This window comes from Sarcophilus harrisii, chromosome 2 (assembly GCF_902635505.1).
Source record: "Sarcophilus harrisii chromosome 2, mSarHar1.11, whole genome shotgun sequence".
Taxonomy (NCBI): domain Eukaryota; kingdom Metazoa; phylum Chordata; class Mammalia; order Dasyuromorphia; family Dasyuridae; genus Sarcophilus; species Sarcophilus harrisii.
The window spans coordinates 362820981-362842421 of record NC_045427.1 but is presented as its reverse complement, the minus strand read 5'-3'; the positions used below and the strand labels follow the sequence as shown (position 1 = coordinate 362842421).

The 21441-nt window shown below is 37.1% G+C and overlaps 1 protein-coding gene across 4 annotated transcripts in view; it reads right to left on the bottom strand.

Annotated features, from left to right (window-relative positions):
* BCL11B (BAF chromatin remodeling complex subunit BCL11B) overlaps positions 1-21441 on the bottom strand; it is a 137904-nt gene that overhangs the window by 66367 nt on the left and 50096 nt on the right. The gene's annotated exons all lie outside the window — the stretch shown is intronic.

The following is a 21441-nucleotide window of genomic DNA, read 5'->3' as shown; positions in this document are numbered from 1 at the left end:
TCCATGGGTTATTAGCTGTTTTGTTTCAGCCTATCACGCCTTATAAAAAATAAAAAAATACAAATTAAAACAATCACTTTGCACTTGACTTTTAGTGCGGTGGTTCTGAAAATACTGTGTTCATTAGAGCAATTATGAGGGAGGGGCTAGCTCAAACTTCCCTGAAAAATGAACAGCGGTCATGAGATTAAAGAGAATAACGGGGGGAGGGAGGGAGGGCAGAGATACCGGTTCTTAGAAAACACTGATCTTTATACGGAGTAAGAAAGGTTGACGTTGTGGAGATAGAAGGAAAAAAGAGCAAAAAAAGATATGTACTCTATGGGAATAAACATATTCCATGCAAACCAAGGCTTGATTTAGCCAGATATCAAATACCCAACTTTCTCTTAACTCTGAAGTTGATTTTTGTGTGTGAGTGTACAATACAGCACAGTTTTCCCAGGAATGTTTTGGGGGGCAGGGTGAGTGATCTTAAGAACAGAGCGATTCATAGGGCGGCTTCCCTCCAACAATTCCTACAGGCCTCAGTGTTTAAAGGCTGGAATTCAGAGAGAATTAGAAGGGGGAAGGGAAGGGGAAAATCCCAGAAGCTTCCCTGCCATAAGGTCCTGTCTTGGGTTAGCCTTTCCTGGTCATTTAACTTAGCTCTTCCATACTCACAGGCAACATGTAAGACCCCCTTACTCTCCCAGGTTCATGCTTGATGACCCTGTCAGAGACAATGGAAAAGACTGGGGAGAAAATTCTATGGGACAATGTTCAGTCCCAGTGAGGGGATCTCCCTTAAGTCACTGTAATTTCTTACAGGTTCACCTAACACCATGTTATTACAACTTACATAATCCTAAAACTCTCCTCACCTACCCATGATGTTTGAGCTTTGGGCATTGTGTCTGTATCTCAAAGGAGAATCAGCATGTTAGAAGAGTTTCATATTTCATTTTTGAGTATCAAGTCCCACTTCCAACACTTAGGCAAGTTTCCTCTGGACATTGGTTTCCTCATCAATAAACTGTTTAACCAGATCATCTTTAAATTCCTTTTTTCTAGTTCTTTATATCTACAATGAAAGGTGTTGGATTAAGTAGTCCCTAAGGTCCCTCCTTCTAACTCTAGATTTATGATCTAAAATTATAACATTAATAACAAGAAAACCACCTTTCTGTTCATTTAGACACAAGGAGTAAGTTTCAATGTCTTGATTTCTCTGGCCTAAATATCAGAGCAAGGAAGCCCCAATGCCACCAATTTTGAGGGCAATCACACCTCTGCAATGTCAAATTACTTAGAAGCAAATATACACTTTGCAAAATGTTATAAAGGAATTGGATTCATTCATCTGTAACCCCAAACCCCTGGGGTCTAATTTCAGTGTTCTTACTAAATTCAGATCACCAGCTTCACTGACAATAAGCTTCGATTGGAACAGCCTTGTTCTTCCTGAAAAGAAACAAGATGTCCTGGAAGTTGCAAGCTAAAAATACTACTAGCCTTTCAAAGCTGGTTTACAAAAAAAATGAAAAAGAGGATTATAGGCAAGTATGTGTCCTGTTATTTTTAGACCTCATTCGACTGTTAATTTTTTCTTATATTACTCACAGCAGACACTTGAGAAATAGATACCCTGCATCCTTAACAATAATAGCATTCTGACTTAGGGCTACCAAGGAAGACCCTGCCCTCCAACCTAATGATCCCAGTGATGATTTTTGCCATGGGCCAGAGGCTTGGGTTGTCTTACGGATGGATCACAGCATGCTGAAGCAAGCAGGCTCACAGATATTTTTAATTAAAGTTAACATCTTTATTAAATATCTGCTACATAAGTAACAATGTGCTCATATGGATACAGAATTAAATTAAGCATAATCCCTGCCCTCATGGTACTTAGAGTCCAATAAGGGACTAAAACAAACTGATAACTATAATGTACATTATAGAATCAATGATTTGTTTCAGAGAAGTACAGAACAGTGTTATATGAAATGGATTTGAGGGAATGGCAAGATTATTGCTAATAAGGAGCATCAGAGAGACCTTCATAAAGGAGGAGGTATCTAAGATAAGCTTTAAAGAATAAGTTTTTTTTTTAATTTTATTGCTATCCTTTATTTTTATGTCATTTTTGCAAGTATATTCCATTTCCTCCCCTAAATGGATAGGAATTAAATAGAAAAAGGAAGGGAAATAAAGTGAGCCAAGATCTGTGTCAAGAAAGGATCTTTTGTGAAGCAAAGTAGACTTTTTTACAAGAAGTGGAATATGCATGGAAAGTGAATGCAAAATGCATAAGGAATATGGAATATTCCTATAGGAATTTAAAATATATAAACAGTTAATATAATAATAATAAAAAAATAATATAAGGAATTAAATATTGGGAACAAATTTCTGATATTTGTTCCCTAGAAATTAGGCTCATCAATATTAGAGAAATCAAAAGGAGATAGATTTATGCTTGTTAAAAGACAAACTTCAGAACAATCAAGACTATGCTACTATGGCAGGTAGTGAGATTTTTATGAATGAGGGTCTTTAAGAATCTGGACAGGCACTTATGGGGGTTGTTGAAAAAGTTTTGAGCTTTACCTAAGAGTTGAATTAGATGACTTCTGAGATCCGATTTAATTTGGTAATTCACTGAATTCTAAGAGATAAGGAGGGAGGCAATATTGCCAACCTTGAATCAGGAATAGGTGGGCTGACATTTTTCCTTTAACAATACTATATGTATCTTTTTTTCCATAGGCATGACACTTAAACTTTTCAGTGTCCTAGAAAATGCTCTAAGTCTATATAAAATTCCTAGCGAACTGTTGATCTACATTTGTAGGAGTTTCCACACTGGGAATTCCCTACTCCTGATGAGATCACTGCCTAGACAAAAACAAAATAAACAAAAATCCCTACATGCTTTGTTTTAAAAAATGAGGTTTGGGACAGCAAATGGAATGATTGCTGTCCAGCCTTGGGCTCCTATTAGCAAAGACAATAATTTTAAAAGTACAGTTTTATGGAAACATTCCAATTGCCCTTGTCTCAGACAGATATGTGATGCAGTTAGAGTATTAACCTTCTTTCTTAAATCGTGAGATTTCTGTCTCCTTTGACTGAATTCTTTAAATGGAAGCTTTTGTTACATGGATCTATGGCCAGTTTTCCTGCATTCAGAGGATCATAGAGTTATGACTGAAAGATTATACACACACACACACACACACACACACGTACATATATATACATATATATGTATATGTATAATACAAACCCTTCATTTTACATCCAGGGGACCTGAGGTCCAGAGAAGTTAAGTGACAGATGTTCAGTAACAGAACTGTGAACAATATGCAACTCATTTGATTCCAAACTTAAACACCTTTTCTGATACATACACTGTTTTGTCCTCTTCTGCATTAATTCTCACCTGGATCAGTAAAATAAAAGGCTCATTTTAGAGAAGGCACCCAAAGGGGAATGCAATCACCTAGGGTTGTGGCTCTAGTTCAGCATACCAAGTAGAAGTAAGGAACAAGAAAACAAACAGTTCAAAGGGGAAAAAAGTATATAAATTGTATTTTTATTAGTCATAGATTGGACAATTCAAACCCCATACTTTGCCCCCCCAAGATAAGTTATCAGTAATAAATGAATGTATAAATATTCTAAAGTAAAGGAACACACTCTCTCTCTCTCTCTCTCTCTCTCTCTCTCTCTCTCTCTCTCTCTCTCTCTCTCTCTCTCTCTCTCTCCTCCCATAGTTTATGGGTGAAATGGGCCAGCCTTGATTATGTTTGGATAAACTATATTTCATGATTTAGACTACTTGGATTTGATTGTAAAATATGTACCACACACCAACTCTTCGACTTTTAATTCCACCTTACCAGACCTGAAAAGTTAAGTTTGTTTTGTTGCAAAAGAAGAAAAAAGGCCTCACAAAAAAAATAAATAAAACAGCCCAAGTTTTCAAAATCATGAGAATTATTTTCTTAAGTGGAGAAAAGTAATGTTAAAGGATAATTTAAATCATATGAAAAGATATAAAGGAAAAAAGCATTGTGCTTGGGAGTTAAAAGTCTGGGTTCAAATTCCAACTCCAAGAAGTTAGCCTTTATTATCTGGGTGATGGTTAACAGCCAGTTCAAGGAACCCCAAAATCTCAACTTTAGGGTCCTCTGGTCCAATTTGTGCCTGAACAAGAATCCACTCTAAAACATCTCTAACAAGAGATTATCCAGTCAGTCTTAATAAATGCTAAAAAATGATTTATCAGTATCTTAAAAGTACCTACTATGTGCCAGGCACTGGGTCAAATGCTGGAGGTACAAAGAAAGGACAAAGATCAAGGATTTCAGAGACTAACAATGGGGACAAAATGCAAATAACTGTGTGTGAATAAGACAGAGGTAGGACAAATTGTAGACAATTACAGAGAAGAAAAAAAATGAATGACAAGATTCCTAAAAATCAAAGTCCGGGGTGGGTGCAAATTTAAAAGATGGGGTGGGGTGCCCCCCACTTTCTCATGTCTAAATCTGCCTTTGTCCAATCTGCCTTGCCTGAGGAAGCCAATTTGACCAAGTGTAATGGTTTCCCTATATGGCACACCTAAAATCCAGAAACACATCTATGTTTATGTGAGTTCTATTCCCCTCACTACTTCTATCTTCCCTTTCCCAAACTAAACATCCTCATTTCCTTCAAGCAGTTCTTTGTATACTATTCTGGCTGTTTGTCAATAGGCCTCAGTTTTTTTTTATCTGTATAATAGGAATTATGAATATATTTGAACTACCTACTGAGCTATTAGGGAGTAAACATTATGGAAAATGTAAAGATGAGCTGTTTTTATTATCATTATTATTAGTGTTGCTAATAAATAATTAGACAATGAAAATCATGTTAATACCACAACATTCAGTGGATTTTCTGTGTAACCTCTAAGAAAAATGATCCAATAAGCAAAATCTTCCACACAATACTAAAGAGATGTCTTAGGATGCAGTACACATAAAACTTGATTCAGAAGTTATCTGATAATTAAATCCTTTTACCATACCAGTCCTTCTACTGTGAATTAATATCACCAGGTACCCAAAAGCTAATGATCATACTCATAATAGTCTTTAGAAAAAAAAAATTTCAGTGTCACAATGTCTATCAGATATCATATTCTCTCTCTCTCTCTCTCTCTCTCTCTCTTTCTCTCTCTCCTTCCTTTTTTCATTCCAAATAATATTTTTTCCACTGATTAATAAACTATTGAGTAGATAACAAAATACTACGGAATCACAATTACCATGTTATGACCAGATATCAGAAAACAAGTTTTGATTCTGTTTGGGTTTTCATCTTCCCCCAAAAGACACAGTCTAGATGAAAATGAAACCATTGAAGGAACTTCCTTCCCCTTAGCAGACTGCTGAGAAGAAACCAGGATCAGTGTTGGTTGTAGAATTGGGAGACTTAAATATGAGTTTTTGTACTGCCCCTGACTACTACTGAGAGTCACTTTATCACTAGAGGTCTTAGTTTCTTTTTGATAATATTTGATAATAGGGGAAAACTCATTATAAATATATTCCTACCAAATGCATTTAGGACCAGGTAAAATAATCTGTACAAGAGCCTATAAACTTTCAAAAGTGAGAGAAGCTTAAGAGATTATTTGTATACTCCTAGATGGGCTGCTTTACCCAATTACAAACTGAGTCTGAATCTACTTAACCAAACATTTATTAAGGCACTATACTAGATGCTGGGAATACCCCCCCAAAAAAAAAATCTAGCCTTCAAGGAAATGTACTGACGTACATAAAAAAGGAAAAAAAAAAAAAAAAACAATCATGACGCTATAGGCTTTTGGGACTGTGAAGAGAGAAAGGTTTGGCTCCTATACAATGTTGGTAATCCATCTAGAGATAAGACAGCATCTTGAACATCTTGATAGGGTTTGGGAATCTTGGGTGTTAAATATCTTAGTCCAAATTTGAATTCAGGCCTTCCTAACAGAACACTGTGTTTCTTCTTAACATACATTCTACACCTGTTGACAGAGGGTCCCTGTTTGATATTGACAAACTATGAGTAGCCTTTTGAACAGAAACAACCAGTGACTGTTAACTGTATTCTTCAAGAATAACCTGGCACAAAAATGGATGACAAGATTCCTCAAAATCAAAGTCGTCTCAGGGAAATCAATCCATTAACAGGTCAGCCTTGGACCACAGAAATATGATTGTATCAAAGCCTTGAAATATTTAAGATTCATATGTACTGCCAAACATGGTCTGGCACATTTTAGAAAAGTCATTGATAAGTTAAAGATTATCTGAGAAAAGCTGATAATAATTATGAGGAACCTCTATCAGATAATTTAAGGATGACTTGATGGAGGTAGAAATATTTCATTAGAGTATGAAGATCAAGGAAGGAAAGGCAGAAGAAAGATAATGATTGTTTAAATTCAAGCATTGAAAGGACTGGAAAATGAATTAAATTTATTCTACTTGGCCTTAAAGGAATGAACTTAAAATAAGAGGGGAGAAGTGAAGAAAAGAAGGTTTTAATTTAATGTAGAGAAAAATATTTTCTAGAGCCCATGGAATGGGTTCCCCCTCATTAATAGAGAAAAATATTCTAGAGCCCATGGAATGGGTTCCCCCTTATTGGATGCCTTTGAGCAAAGGCTGATAGACGATTTACTAGGGATGTTATAAAGGGAAGCAGGTGGCCTCTAAGATCTTTTGATTTGTGATTTCTGGATGAAAATGACACATTTGCCTAAGGGTTTATGTTCACTAATACCAAGGTCCTCCTTTGTAATGACTGGAACCAAGAAGAGGTTTTGTTTTAGATAAAAGAGGCAAAGAACACAGGATTTTGAGTTCAATAGCACGTTAGAGATTATTTACAACTACACCTTATAATGAAGAACACTTTGTCCAAGTGACTTGTCAAAAGTTACACAATTGGTTTTCTCTTGACTTTGTCTACATAGGAGAAAAAACCATGCTGTACACCTTCCTAATCACCAAGGGATCAAGAAAGTTAAGTCTAATCCCCACTCCCCAACTTGAAAGATGAAGAAATTCAGGCCCCCAAAGTTGAGCTGCCTTGATGAAAGTCATCCAACTATTTAAGAGAGACTCATGGTTCTGTCTCTTGACTAGTGGGTCAATTCTATCCCCTTTAAGCCTGCTGCTCTTTTCCTTCATATCCCTCTCAGAAAGAATACATGTTGCCCCATCTGTTCCTACTCTGAATGAACAATAGCACATTCAGTGCTGCAATTCTTCTACTTCCTCTCTGAGCAAGGTATATAGTCTTGAGAAAAATACATCTGTCTCCTATGGACATATGAATGTCCATAAGTCTGTATGGATGGGATTCTTGGATGTATTCAGTGAAAAACAAAATCATAACATTAGGGAGAAAAATCACTATAAAAGAAGCAAAACAAAACACTCAAAAAGGTCTGATATGTCTATAGATAATATAGTTTCAACTCTATTCAAAGTTTTTTTTTTCTTTTGGTGAGGCAGTTGGGGTTAAGTGACTTGCTCAGTGTCACATAGTAAGTCTGAGGCTGTTGACCTCAGGGCCTTCTGGCTAAGGTCTGTGTTTCTTCTTAACCTACTTCCTACTTCTCTCACCAGAGGGTCCCTGTTTGATGCTGACAATCAGCCTTTTGATCAGAAACAACCCTTGGTTTTTACTACCTTCAAAAAGTAGCCCCGTACAAGAATGGTCAACAAGATATCTCAAAATCAAAATCATTTCAAGGGGAGCCTGATCCATTAACGAGTCAGCCTTGGACCACAGAAATATCAAAGAGCTTTGTAATACTTCCTATCAAACACTGTCTGGCAATACTCTTAAGTATCCAATGATATCAAGGGGTATTGGGAAATTCTCCTCCTTAAACTTTAAATAAAGTCAGTTTTATTAGATGGAGCCAAGTAGGTGCTGTAGTAGATTGAACACTGGCTCTGAGGTCAGGAAGATCCAAGTCCAAATTCTTCCTCAGGCATTTTCTGATTGTGTGACTGGATCAGTCATTTAACTTCTGTTGTTGTTTGTCCTCCTCGGTCCTCAGAGGACCAAAAAAATCAGGGAGATGATGCTATGACAGGCAAGTGAGTTGGATTTAAGAGAAAGAGGGCTGTGCAAGGTCATCTGCCTCACTTTTCCCTCCAGAGCCAAGAGCCAATGGTCAAAGATAGATCAAAATAACTGGAGATGTCCTATAAGAAATGGGAGACCTTGGCCTTTTTAAGCTAAGGTCTTTTCAAGCTAAGCTAGTTTGACTAAGACCATCTTCATTCCATAATTAAATTTAGATAGCAATTGAGGCAAAGAATCCCCTCTATGGTCTAGTCCTCCCAAAATCTAAATCAATCAATCAATCCGAGAGGGGAAGACTCTCCGGGGTTTCTGGCCAAAGCAGAAATAACTGCTATTTACATTCAACTGGAGTCAACCAGGACCCAAACAATGACCAACTGGGGCTTGGTTTAGGACCCACTGATGGCCAATTAGAATCAGGTAGCTTTTGGGTTAAGGATTATTCCTCAAGAAGAAATCTACCCAGTAAACTCCAAGATGTTATAAATCACTTAACCTTTATTTGTTCCAGTTGACAAGGATAATAACATCTATCTTCCTCCCAGAACTGTTGTGCCAATAAAATATCGGTAAAAATGCATTAGAAATTTTAAAGTGATATATGAATGTAAACTATTATTATTATTATTACTATTAATTTTTAAAATAAACTGTCAAAAAAATCCAAAAGATTAATTAGAAATCAAGTTTCTGAAATCAAAGATTCATCACTAAGCTGGAAAGGGTTTAAGGGAAGACATATCTAACAATTATATAAGAAAAGGTTTGGTAGAGTTGTCGGTCGGTCAATAAGCATTTATTAAGTGCCTACTGTGTGCCAAGCACAGTGTCAAATGATGAGGGGGTAGAAGATAAACAAAGAGTGGAAAAAGACAATCCCTTCCTTTGAGAAGCTCAGAAGTTAATGAAGTTGACACCACAGAAACAAGCTGTAGACGGGATAAATTCTAAAAATCAACAGAGAGAAGGCATTGGAGTTAAATGAGATTAAGAAAGGCTTCCAGTTCAAGGTAGGCCTCCAGCTGGGTCTTAAAGGAAGTCAGGGAAATCGGGACAGAGACCAGAATGTCTCAAAGAGTCAGTGAAGCCGTTCAGGATTAGGAGCATCTTGTTCATCAAATAGCTTGGAGGGCAGTGTTAGTGGACTACAGAGTACAGGGAGGTGGGGTACTGGGTCTAAGAAGAATGAAAAATTGGGGCACGGGAGTTGGAGAGGTAGGTTATGAAGGGCTTTAAGTGCCTAACAGAGGGATTTGTATTGTAGGAAAGAGTTCCCACAGTGACTGAGAACACAGATTCACCAGAAGATTAAGATCCCATGCACCATTCTGTCAAGTTTTTGCTTTCTGTGCAAGCCAAGTAGAGAAAGAAGGGAATATGTAGACTAAAGACAGACCAGAAAGAAAGACTGACCAGCTCCTGACCCAAAGGCCAAAGGATCAGAGATGTCAGAACCCTTGGTCCCAAGTGGCTGAAACCTTCAAAGAAGACAACATCCCTCTGATCCAGAACTCTTATCTCCATCGTCTGACTTTGGACTCTTACCACCATTTAGACCTTCCCATGATGCTGGGAGCAGAGGAAAAAGTGCTAAAGCTAAAATCATATGACCTGAGTTCAAATTCCATTTCTGTAATTTATTATATGTTATTATGTAGTATATATAAATATATACATTTATATAATTATTATATTATATGACATTTATGTCATTATTATATTACCCACTTGATCTTGGGCAAGTCTCTGGACTTTTGCAGGCCTTGGTCCTTCATCTATAAAAATGAAGGGAAGAGACCTCTTACGGGTTTTTTTTTAGCTTTAAATCTATTATCTAAGCCCTATCTGGCTGACAACAATCAATTCAATAACATCTGTCTTAGGCTCTTGACATTCTTGACTCATGACCAGATATGACTATAATAAAATTAGTCATCCTTTCTCTCTTTTTTGTTGGTAAAGTAAAAAGTTACAATGCTATGCATTTTAATAAGCAGGGATGAAGGCAAGGGTATGCTATTAATTGTTAAAACAGACAGATTATTAAAAAAAAAAGTTCCCACGACATGCTTCTAAATTTATTAACATTTTTTCCTACCACTTTCTTAAGTCTAGTCAACCAACAAAACAATAATACAAAACCTGACTTTTGTAACATTTGCTCATTTCCTAGGTGTAAATGCTCACACTGAAAACTTAACCAGTTTATCCTCAGAAGGTCAGAGCAGGCTCTGGCACACCACTGGATGGAAGTGTCATGAAATCAAACAAGATTTCCCCAAAGAATAGGAATTATTGCTACAAAGGAAGATGAAGCTGAAAGGCCCTTGGCTTCCTAAACCAATGGTGGAGTCGTGACTTTGCCTATTCGAAGGTCACTGTGAAGTTCTGGTTCAGAAACATCATTCCTACCTAGGCTCTAAGAAATCATCATGGAACTTTTTTTCCATGGGATTTGAGTCACACTTTAAGGACTGGGAAAGAATGAATAAACAAGTAAATGAATGAATGATCTCAGTAGGTAAATAAAATGAATGAATAAACTAGGTAAGTTGAATGAATGAATAAATGAATATATATATATATATATATATATATATATATATATATATAGGTGCATACAAATATTGTGTGCTAATCGAAGAAGAATTCAATCAGGAATATATTTTCCTGGCAGGATAAGTCTGAAATGGGGAGGCAGAAACTTCAAGTATGGCCACTGGTCAAAAGGCTATTTCAAAAGAATGGGCAAGAAGGAAGGAAAACTGAAGCCAGGTTGGTAGCTGTGAGAATGAAGAGGAGGGGACAGATGGAAAAGACAGTTCAGAGGTAGAATTGACAGAGCTTGGGGACTGACTGCCTATTAGAGGTGAGAGAGAGAAGAGAATCAAAGGTAACCCAGAGGCTTTGAACACAGGATACTGAGTCAGTGGTGTGACAGAAATGAGAAATAATAACAAGTCATCAACAAAGTTGGTTGAGAGGAAGGAGGCTGATAGGCAGTTTGAAGCAAGTTGATTTTCAGAAAGTACAAGAAGAGTAGCCACGTGGAGATCTCCAGGAGCTAGTTGGCAAGTAGGCCTCAAGCTCAGAAGAGAAGTCAAGGCTGAAGAGGAAGGTTCCTCTGACGGGATATCTCCTGTACTTGTCTATCACTTTCCAAGCTCCTTCAGAGAGGCAACATGCAAGTCTCAATTCACTATCTCTGTGCCGGTGTCCATCGCTGCTTTTCCCCATCCAGTAACTGCTTTAAAGCACTGCGTATAGCACTGCATTAAAAATTAATTACACATGCTACTTTATTGATAGTGCATAATGTAATGAGCACCAGCTGTGCTAAACATCCAAACTCCTTTTTAAGACAGCTATAAAAAAAAAAACTGCATTTCCAAATGCTTCTCCTGTCAGAGGAGAAAAACAGCAACATCTTGTATGTATTTGAAACAGAATTCTTTGATTCTGCCCTGCACTTGGATCGTTTGAAGGGTCTAGCCTGAGAATAGTGAAATTAAATCTAGTTAACTCTCTATATGTGGCAGCAATTGCTGGCCCGCCGTCCCCATTTATAGAAATGTCAGAGTCATAGAATAGAAGAATCTGACTTTGAAAAATGAATGAAGAGCACAGGGTGTCAGAGCTCGATAGGGCCTTTGACTCAGAGAACACAGAATATGAGAACTGGAAAGGGCTTTAGTATCATATATAATACCAGACCCATCTGGAAAGGACCTTAGAGATCTTCTAGCTCGGTCATCTCCAACTCTCACTTTATAGTCAAGGAAACTCATATTGAGGAAAGTGAAATAGTTTTTGCATGATAATTCCAGTTTATTAACTGGAGTAAGCAGTCGGGTCTGGAATCTGTGCCTACAATCTCCCAAACCTTTGAGCTATACCATATGGCCTCCTTATAACGCACATTCTTTTCTCTCTAACGATGAGTGAGGAACAGTATGGGGAGGGGAAAGAATTCTAGATTAAGAATCTGAGTCCAAATTCTAGTTTCTGCTATTTACTAGCCTATGAGATCCTTACTGAAACTTGGTTGGAGTTCTTCTGAACTCTAACTCTCTGATCCAATATAATAGATCTCCTATTTTCCCAATCATAGAGTTGAAAGGCTGTCTAGTCTCACCCATACCTGAAAAAGAATTTTCTCTATAACACAACTAAAGAATGTATTTTGCCTTTTTGAGACGGAGAGATCATTTTACTTTCAGTTATCTATAATTGTTGGGAAATTTTATCAAACTTACAGTTGTGAGTTACTTAAGATCAGGGAGTAGCTTTTGCCTTTTTTTTTTATATCCTCAGCATTTAGAAGAGTGTTTGGCACATAGGAGGTACATAATCAATGCTTATTGACTGACTAGCCAATATTTAATTGCCTCTTTAAGGTAGCTATTAAGCCCTCCTGGGTCTTCCTTCTCCACATTAGATCACACTGGTTTGTTGAAACAATTTTTACACGGCAATGTTCACTATCCTGAGATAAAGCATTTGGCACACTTAAATCCTTTATAAATTCTTGCTATTACTATTATTGCTTTTATTATTTTTATTATCAATCTTGCTTGCCCCACCTCTGTATCTCTATAGTTTATCAATGTCCTTTCTAAAAATCTGAGATCTATCTCCTATTCCCATAACTGGGCCTTTCTCATTTTTTCTGTTAGCCACATTGTGAAATTTATTTTATTTTATTTTTTTATTTAGTGAAATAGATTTTAAACATGACAGTCCCCTTGTATGAATTCTATAGGCCATGTAAGGTTGGCCCATGTATCTGAGGAAAATCAGTCTAGTGTAGCATTCATGGCAGCCTGTGGTTCCAAGAAATGGGGGAATTAGAAAAGAGTATATTCTATCCTCTTTCTTTTGCATGTCTCCTCCCTCATCCTACTGCCACCATCTTAGAATAAGCCCTCATTATCACACATGACCCTGGACTAATTCAGCAGCCCTCCTATAAAGTATTCAGAACTGTTCCTACTTTCTCCCTCCTTCCCACATTCTCCCTTCATATTATCACAACATTCTTCTTGCAAAGATCTTGCCAAGTTATTGGCAAGCTAGATCACAGAGCAGATATAGTCCTGAGGTGATTATCAGGAAGATTTGAATTCAAATTTGACCTCAGCCACTTACTAAAGTACTTCACTTCTTGCCACAGTTTCCTCATCTGTAAAATGGGGATGATAATTGCACTTTATCTCCCAGGTTGTTTTGAGAATCAAATGAGATAATAATTAGGAAACAGCCATAGGACCTGACACATAATAAAAATTATGGTATATTTTAGTTATTATTATTTCTTTACTCAAAAAGTTTTAATTTCTTAGCCAGACTCTCAAGGCCTTCCACAATCTGATACTATCCAGCCTTTCCAATTTTGTTTCATATCATTCATCTTTATGCTATAAGCATAAGAGACCACTCACTGTTCTTCTTGTTATTGTTCCTAGTGCCTACAATGTCACATCTTAGAATGTGAATTGTTGAATTACTGCTTAACTTTGATAGCCCAATTTGAATGATTCTTCTTCCAAGAAGTCTTCCTGATCTCCAATCATTAGTAATGACAGCTCATAAAACACTCTTTTTCTCTTTTTTTGTACATTTTTACTGTCCTGTATATATCTTGTATGTATGTTGGTATTTTTGCATATCAATTCTTCCATTAAAATCAACAGGATCTTGCAATTTTGTTCTTTTTCTTTTTTTTGATCTGGTATTCTCAGTACTCCGCATGGTACCTGACATAGGATCCATGATTAGTAAATACATACTTGCCACTTAATATGTTTAATTTAGAATCAATTTAATTTTGTGTGGTTTTTTTGACTTTGTGCTTATAATTGTGAACTCTATAAGTGCAGGAACTGTATGTTTTAACTAAACTTATCTCCACTTTCAAAAAGCACTATGCGCATCCTAGATGATTTGAACTAAACGGTATTCAATTTTTGAACAGTAAATCTGTTGTTTCTTCAGACTTCCTTGATCAGGAAGCTTCTGGCACAGTAAATGTGTGTGTGTGTGTGTGTGTGTGTGTATGATTTTTAATCTGGGCCTTAACTGTTTTCTAAAATTCACTTAGTAGAATACATACACACACAGAGACACACATAGTATATATGTATATATAAAAAGGCATACATAGAGCTTATTCTAGCTGTTTGTCTGTCTACTTAGTTATCTGCGGAGACTTCTAAAGAAAGTGGCATTTAAGTTGGGCCTTAATAGTTTTCTAACATTTATTTACTCAATAGAAAACATACACACAAATCCAGGTGTGTGTGTGTGTGTGTATATATATATGTGTGTGTGTATCTGTGTGTATATATACATACGTATAGCTACAAGCAGTCAGTCTATCCAAGGACATTTCATAAAAGAGGTGGCATTTAAGTTGGGCCTTAATAATTTTCTAACATTTATTTATTCAGTACAAAGGTAGATACACATACATGTATTTGTATATATGAATGTATTTTATTAGTACTATACATAATTGGAATTATATATATGCATACATATAAGATATTTTTAGTTCCATTTATAAATGTATATACACATATGGCAGACTTCTAGCATCCTCTATAAACATATATGTATGTATGTATATATTTTTAAATACTATATATAATTAGCATATAAACATACATACACATATATACAGGGTAAACTTTTAGTTGCATATATGTATGTGTACACACACATATGGTAAACTTCTAGCATTCTAATATGCTATATATGTATGCATATGTGTATATATAGTGTATGTATTTTATTAGCACTATATATAATTAATACTATAAATAGGCATATATATTATATATGTATGTATGTATGTAAAGTAGTTTAATATATGTATGTATATACATACATAAATAATAGACTTCTAGCACTATATTTAACATATGTGTGTATGTGTGTATATATATATATATATACATACATATATATACATATATATATGGGGGGGAGTATATTTGTGTGCATTTGCACACACACATATCTCTTCCTATTAATTGAGCAAGTAAATGTTAGAAAACTATTAAGGCCCAGCTTAAATGCCACCTTTTTTATGCAGCATTCTCTAACAGACATTTTCCTCCTGTCTCCTTTACCCTTTAATAAGCCAGAAGAGGTTTATCCTTCTCTTGAACTTGCCCAGAATTCTGCACTTTTCTTAGTTCCCTTCCAAATTTTCCTTTATAATTACTTGGGTTTGGGACTCTTTCCCCTGCCAGAATGTACACTCTTTGATGGCAGGGACCACACCATTCATTTCTGCATATCCCATGATAGGGATCCAAGGGTCTTATACACAGTAGATACTCAGGAAATGTTTCTCAAATGAATTCATGAAATGTTACACTTTCAAATAATCTGTTTCGATAGAGAGATCCTTCAACAAATTTATTTTGCAAGATGCTAAAAAGAAAAAAATAATTAGCCATGATCTCAATGCTGATGTATTTCTTTTGTCTTTAAACATGCACATATTTTCTTTTCCCTCTCTATTCCCTCCCTCCCCTTTCCCTATGACTCAAAGGCGGATCTAAAGCCCAATCTGGGTGGATCTGACATCTGCCTCAGAGAGAAGCAAAGACAAGGCATTGTCCAGGGACATGATGAGTGAGGTGATAGGGCCTGGATGAGTCTGCAATTTCCACTCACATCCCCGTTTTGCTTTCCATTGATCCTCCAGTGTTAATCAAACCCAGTCCGGAATGAAACTCCAGCTCACTTCTAGCATGAAATGTGCGAAACACATACCATATCATTAACACAGAACTTTCTGAAATAATGCCGCTTTCGAGACAGACTGTATTAATTGCATCAAGCTTTCACATCAAGGGTGGTCTAATCCACTGCTTCCCATTGGATGGCTCTGGTTATAAAACCAACACAAAATGAACACTGGGATATAATTGAAGGAGGAAAAAACTATATTCTACTGTTAAACCCTACTATTTACTTACAGGTATTCTTTTATCTTTATTGTTGCTTCAACTCATGCCAAGAAACCCCAGACTAGTTAAATAATACAGTAAGCACAATTTCAGTAGAAAAGTAAATTGAATTTAACTTTACAAGATTGCTCTGTGATTTTAGTATATACTAATGACTAAAACTGGCTCCCTCTATTAAATGCAAACACGTCTGCTTGCTTGAGCTAGAATCCTGTGTGTTCATGTATTAGTCCTTGAAGTTCACAGCCCTATATATTAATCATTCTGGCTGATGACCATTTGCCGATTTTAAAAATGCAATAAGTTTCACAATTTTTTTTCCATCTCCTAACAACCAGATATGCAAAGAGCTCAGAGGTTTCTTTTAAAATATGCATCATAGATTCAATAAGAAACCTTTCCATATAGTACTGTTCATCTAAGACATAGTAACACTTACTCATGTTTGTATATTATAAACCACATACACTGAGAATAAACATTAATTAGAATTTTTAGAGCTGAGAGAGATCTTAAAACAGAAAATGTGAAAAAAATGTGGAACCTAGAATGTTGAAGCTGGAAAAAAAGACTTAGATTCAAAGAATAGACTAGTGGAGCTGGAAAATAACTTAAAATTCACAGAATCAAGCCTGTCAGGACTGCAAAGGGTCTAAGAATCCCAGAATGTATACTGTCAGGGGAGGAAGGAAGCTAAAAATCACAGAGTATAAAATATCAGCAATGGAAGGGATCTTAGAATCCCAGGCCTCTCTTACAAGGCCGTCAGAGCCAAATGGTGCCTCAAATTCATAGTACACAGACTGTCAGAGCTGAACGTGACCCTCAAATCCAAGAACATATACAATCTGTGTTCCAAGGTCACTTCATTCAACCAATTTTTGTTCTGCTACTTAAAACCTATGTGGCCTTGAGCTAAAGTCTCTTAATCTAAGCCTCAGTTTCCTCATCTGTAAAATTAAAATTTCTGTATTAGATCATGTCTAAGGCTACTTCCAAACCTATGATCCTATTATCCCTAATTTTACAGATGAACAAACATAAACCCAGATCAGGATAATCAAGTGGCAAAGTGAGGCCTCCTACCCTCTCTCTCTACTGCTGCACTCTGCCTTACCCCTCTGTGACAAAAATCTGATTTTCGGGGAAGGAGAATCAATTCAAGTTCCAAATTGTTTTTCCATGATACTATGTATCAGGTACAAATTTTGGCTTAAAATCAAATATTTCAGAGGGTAAAACTCCCTTTTGCCATAAGAAGATTGCACAGTGACTGCTGCGGGACTAAGAAAATGCTCCAATGCCAGGCTAACTGCTCACACATACCTATGTTGCTTTCTCCCATAAAATCATACCCTTCTATAAATAACTGCTTACATTTCATGGGTATGCAATTAACCTATGTGAAGCATTTTTTACACTCGGGTTTTCTATATTAATTTGAAGAGAGAGGTTCAATGCATCCTGATAAGAAAAGGGGAGAAGGATGCAAATACAGTGGCCCCCTTTCCTTTTTACACCAGACTGCATATCCTGAACAGGGGTTACTAGAAATTTAATGACTCTATTCCAACTACTAATTACACAGGCACTAAAAACACTTAAGCAAACAGCCCAATTCAAGTGACAGAAATCACAAAGGGACAAAAACCACTGGAATAGAATATTTTCAGGTATTTAAATTGATCAGAAAAATATCGCCCAGCAGCACTCTGTCCCAGGCTGACTTAAAGGAAAACAAAAGGAGGAAGGAAAGCTAATTATACTAAACTATTGAAGCAGCCCGGCAATCAATTAAAAACAGAAATGAGGAAGAAAGGCAGTGGTCCAATAAAGCTCATAGCAGCCGCATCCTGGGTGCCTCCTTACCATGATTGTGACAATTTCCCGTCCTGGGGAGCAGAACTAGCAAAAGCCTCAAAGATTGCAGATAACTTTATCTCCTCAGTTTTCAGGGTCATCGTAGGATGGTGCACAAGGTAACTAACAACATTTATGAAGCCTCAAATACTAATAATGTCAGCGAAACTAAAAAGCACCAGGAAGTCCAGAGGAGCTAGTCAAATTAGGGATCTTATGTCTAACCACCAAATGTGGAAAGTGAGACGCAGAAAAATTAAGTGATTTGGCCACAGTCACACAGCTAGTAATAAAAACAGATGCTTACCTGGCCCTTTAAGGATTACCAAGCTAGTCAAAGAACAGTCATTCTTTGCACATAAGACCTCTGCCTTAAATCCAGGACTCTTACCCTACCCCTTCCCCAACACCCACAGTTAGGCAGAGTAACAGTTTGGTGGCCCTGTTTTACAAAAAAAGGCCAGCTTTCTGAGAAACCTCAAACCTGCTGAGAAAGAAACAAGAAGGCACAATAAGTCAGTCAGTGAAAATGAACTAAGGCCTTTTCTGATGCGAATTGAGTAAAACTCCCAAACAAAAACCACATCAGTTGGGTAATGTTGACACTGGCTGGCCAGGGTGGGGTGCAAGTTCTACAAAGAGCAGAAACACTGGCCGGATGCTAGGCTCTGTTGCTCCCCAACAGCAGGCTGTCTGCTTTCATACAGAGATGGAAGACAACTCGAGGTTAAGTATATGCAAGCCTTCTTTCCAAGGGGAGATTGTGTTCCTTTCAAGCAGAACTTGACCAACTCCTGTCATAAACAGTTAGAGTGTGCTTTGATACAGTCTATTCTCTAAGTACCATAGACGGCAGCAATAATTATAGGAAGCCATGATAACAGATCTATCTCCCCCACAAAACTGGCATTACCCACTTAGTGAACAGAGCATTCCCCAAAGTGTACAAAACCAGAAAGCTAAAAATGAATGCACCTACACCACAAATCACACTGAGCTAAAGCTCTGCATTTGAGGCAATCAATTAACATTTATTAAGTCCCTACTGTGTGCCAGGCACCGGGGCTATAAAAAAGTGGCAAAAGACAGTCCCTACCCTCAAGGACCTTACAATATAATGGTCAAAAGATACTTCAGTTCTGATGACAACGCTTATTGGCTATATGACCAATCAGCAAGTCTGATCATTAGTTCCTTTATCTGTAAAATGGGGATAATGATAGGTACGGTACACCTTCATGGGGTCCCCCTTCATGGGACTATTACCAGACTCTATCAACCTTAAATCACTATATATTTGTGAGTCATTACTAGCACTCTCCCCTGAAAGAGTTAGTCTTTCTTTCCTTGGTTATTTTTAGGTTTTACTTTCTCCTTTTCTCCATCCAAGTAAGTCAGAATAGAAAGAGAAAAAATCAGGACTCTAGTAGGGTTGTTTCTCTAGTTAGAAAAAAAAAATGAAAAAATAAATAAGGTGATCTATTCTAAGGGTTCTACAAAAGGGGTCAGAACCTCCAGAACTTCCTGACAAGTACCTCACAAATCTGGAAGTTCTATTTTTCATTGAATATTGGGTAAGTTCTAAATAATTTCTATGTATTGTGGCATGCATGCAGCTAGTGATATGATATTGGAGAGAGAAGAAAAGGAAAGAAGGGAGTAAGGAAGGAAGGAAAGAAGAAAGGAAGGAAAGAAGGAAGGAAGGAAGGAAGGAAGGAAGGAAGGAAGGAAGGAAGGAAGGAAGGAAGGAAGGAAGGAAGGAAGGAAAAGAGAAAGAAAGGGAGAGAGGAAAAGGAAGGAAGGAACAGAAAGAAAGGGAGAGAGGAAAAGGAAGGACAGAAAGAAGGAAGGGAGGAAGGGAGAGAGAAAGGGAGGAAAAGGAAAGCAGGAAGGAAAGAAGGAAGGAAGAAAGGGAAGAAGGAAGGAAAGAATGAAGAAAAAAGAAGGAAGGAAAGAAGAAAGGAAGGGAGGGAAGAAGGGAAAGAGTGAGGGAGGGAGAAGGAAAGAAATAAGGAAAGAAAGATGTGTGTGAAGAAAGAATTCTTTATCTGGAGATATTTTATTTGTGTGCTCATAGAATTGTTTACAGCTAGAAGAGGAATTTGAAATCACCTAGTCCAACTCCCTCATTTTAGATTCCAGGAAATTGAGACCTAAGGAAATAATACTGCTACTACTAACAACTAGAATTTATATAACATTTTAAGGTTTGCAAAGCTCTCTCTTGCTTGCTCACTTGGCAAGACAATTGGAATTACAGTATGTGTGTGTATGTGTATTCATTTATCAGCACAACAATTCTGGGAGACAGGTGCTATTATCCCCATTTCACAGATGAAAAAACTGAGACTGAGTGAGGCCACAATCACATAGCTAATTAAGTATTTTAAGGCAGAATCTGAACTCAAGTCTTTCTGACTCCAAATCCTGAATTTCTCTACCCAATTGTTGAGATTTGCAGCTGCAATCCTTAGCAATCACCTGCTCTAACCCCTTGTTCATTGAGATGAAACTGAAGACTGGAAAAATTACAAAGTTACTTAATAAATGGAGGAGCTGGGAATTTGAATTTAAACCTTCTAACTTCAAATCTACCATTCTCTCTCTCCACTGCAGCAAAACCAAAAAAGGAGAAACCGAGATTCAAATCTAGATCTTTTCTTCCCAAATGCACTGCAAACTCCTTCACAATGTGACATTCTCTGAAGGTGGAGAAAGGTTTGTTGATAATCATCAGTCATTTCTAAAACCCACTGAATCTGAACTAGAAGGAGAGGGGTTTCTTCCCCTTTCTCTCATGGTTCTCCTGCCCAGTGAATTCTGTGCTTGAGCTCCTGTCAAAAGGCAAAGAAATGTTAAGTGGGTAAAGCGACAGTGTCCACCCCCTAGCTCCTTGATGGAGCTGTATCCATTTCACACCTTGCCACAAAGATACGGCACCATAGCAAAGTCTGCTTGAGATGAGATTTTATTTCTTTATTATTCTTGATCTGCTCTCAAAATATGGGCTGATTTCCATTACGGGCCAACTGGGGCATGGGAAGGGGAGATACTACACATATTGTATAACCTAATAACTGTCTCTAGACACCTTTCTTTGAGACCTCTGTCCAAAACAAATGTGCTCGACATTCTACATATAGATATAGATATAAATATAGATATTTTTTCCAACTCACTGAATGTCAAAACTAGAAGATCATCTAGTTTAATCTACCTCATTTTACAGATGAGGTTGGGAGAATGGCTTACCCAAGGTCACACAGTTAGCAAGTAGTATTTGAAGGTCTGGAAGGATGTTCAAAAAGAGACTCAAAGGTAACTCTTAATGTGAATGACACTGAAAACTGAGGGAAGAGGGCTGAGTTTGGCAGTGGGATGAACAAAAAGAAAACCTCTGATTTGCTATCAAGCACACAATAGGTACTCCATAAATGCGGACATTAAATTGAACCCTAGACAGCTCAGA